Here is a 2614-nt window from a genome sequence, read left to right on the forward strand (position 1 = left end):
TGTGCTACCATGCCCAGCTGATTTTTTTATTTATTGTAGAGATGAGGTCTCGCTGCCCAGCCAGGTCTTGAACCCGCGGGCTCAGGCAATCCACTCACATCAGTCTCCCAAAGGCGCGGGATTACAGGCTGAGCCACCGAGCCCGGCTGAATTTCCCTCTTCTAATTTCATTGGCTGATACTCTAGTACAATGGTGGACAGAAGCAGAGATAGTGACCATCCTTGCTTTGTTTCTGATATTAATGTAAATGCCTCTATTGTTTTTCCACTAGATAAGATTTTGGCTTAAGGACTAAGGCATATATATTTTTTACCATGCTAAAAAAGTATCCCTCAATTCCTATTTTCTTGGATTTTATTTTTAAAATCATGATTATATGGTGAGTTTCCCTTCTAGAAAGAACTTTCTTTCCTATGGAGATAACATATGATATTTTTTTTTCTTAGATGGTTTCATTGTTTTCACAGGTGATGAAAGTTTTTATTAGTATGTCTTTAAATTTGTCCAATTTTGGTTACATTTTCTTTCACCTGGAAGTTGTTTAGTAGGAGATTCTTTAATTTTTAGATAGACAAACCTTTCTTCTGTTGTTGTTGTTGGTGGTGGTAGTACATTTTAGTTTCTTTTCTTTCTTTCTTTTTGACTTAGAGTCTCACTCTGTCGCCCCTGCTGAAGTGCAGTGGTGCACTCATGGCCACCGCAGCCTTGATCTGCTAGGCTCAGGTGATCCTTCCGCCTTAGCCTTCCAAGTAGCTGGAACTACAGGCACGCGCCACCATGCCCAGCTTATTTTTTGATTTATTGTAGAGATGAGGTCTCACCAAGTTGCCCAGGGTGGTCTCGAATCCCTGGGCTCAGGCAACCGTCTCACCTCGGCCTCTCAAAGTGCTGGGATTACAGACTTGAGCCACTGCGCCGACCCACATTCTGGTTTTAATGTATTATGATCAGACACTTGTTTGTTTTTTGATTCAGAATCTCATTCTATTGCTCAGGCTAGAATGTAGTGGCATAATCATGGCTCAGCCCCCTAGGTAACCAGGACTATTGATGTATGCCACCATGCCCAGCACGTTTTCTTTATTTTTTCGTAGAGACAGGGTCTTGCTGTGTTGCATAGTCTGGTGTCAAATGCCTGGACTCAAGCAATTCTCTTGCTTCAGCCTTCCAAAGTGCTGGGATTACAGGCGTGACCCACTGTGCCTAGTGAGAGTGTTGTTTTTAATAACTTTACTTCATGGAAGATATTTTCTTTGTGACCTAATAAATGTGCAGTTTTTTTGTTTTTGTTTTTTTTTGTGAGAGTGCTGTGAGCACTGGAAAATATGTAATCTCTGTTATCAAGGTGTAGAGTTTGATATACATCTATAAGATTTCCTCTATTTGTTATATTGGTTAGATTTTTCTGTCTCCTTATGTATTTTTCTTTCTCTACTTCATCTGTCTTTACTTTTTTTTTTTTTTTTCTTTGCAGACACAGACTCTTGCTGTGTTGTCCAGGCTGTACTTGAACTCCTGGGCTCAAGCAATCCTTCCACCTCAGCCTCCCGAGTAGCTGGGACTTCAGACACACACCACAGATGGTGCTTGATCTGTCTTGTTTTGAGAGTGGTGTGCAAGTCTCTTATTATTAGTGTGTTACCATCTTCCTTGCATCCCTTGTGGATTTTGCTGCTTTAAATTGGTTGCTGTGTTATTTGGTGCATATTCTTTTTTTTTTTTTCCGAGTTGTGGATCTCATTCTGCCACCCAGGCTGGAGTACTGTGGCATGATCATGACTTATTGCAGCTTCGACCTCCTGGGCTCAGGCAGTCCTTCTGCCTTAGCCTCCCAAGAGACTGGAATTATAGATATGTGCCACCACTCTCGGCTAGCTAAGTTTTTTATTTTTTAAATTTTTTTTAGAGATGAGGTCTTGCTATGTTGCCTAGGCTGGTCTCAAAATCCTGGGTCAAGCAGTCCGCCCACCTCAACCTCCCAGAGTGCTGGGATTACAAGCATAAGCCAACACGCCTGACCTGGTACATATTCTTGATTGTTATATTATCAGTGTGAATTATGCCTTTAGTCACACTTAATACTTTGGGACTTGAGTTATATTTTGCCTGATGGTTGGATGGCTGTCCTGCATTATTTTTAAAAATTGTGTTTGTTTTTATTTTATTTTTATGCTTACTAAATAAAAGTAAATTATTTGACCTTTTTTGGGGTGTATAGTTCTGTGGCTTTTAATGCGTGTATAGCTTTGGGTAACCATTGCCACAGTCTGAACACAGAGCAGTCCCTTGCCTATGGCAGCCCTTACAGACACCTTCCCTTACCCTGGCTGCCTCCATCACCATAGTTACGTCTTTTCAAGAATGTAGTGGAAATGGCATCATGATAGTGCACAGCCTTTTGAGACTGGCTTCTTCCACTCGGCATCATGCCTTTGAGATTCATCCACGTTGTTATGTGTGTCAGTCATTCCCTTAAATTGGTAGTAGTATTCTGTTATGTAATAGATCACATTTGAGCGACTCACCTGATGACAGGCATTTGGGTTGTTTCCAGGTTTTGATTATTTGAGTGAGCTGCTATAAACATTTTACACAAATTTTGTATGAACGTTT

Source organism: Carlito syrichta, unplaced genomic scaffold (genome assembly GCF_000164805.1).
Source record: "Carlito syrichta isolate Samal-C Ts95f unplaced genomic scaffold, Tarsius_syrichta-2.0.1 Scaffold58903, whole genome shotgun sequence".
Taxonomy (NCBI): domain Eukaryota; kingdom Metazoa; phylum Chordata; class Mammalia; order Primates; family Tarsiidae; genus Carlito; species Carlito syrichta.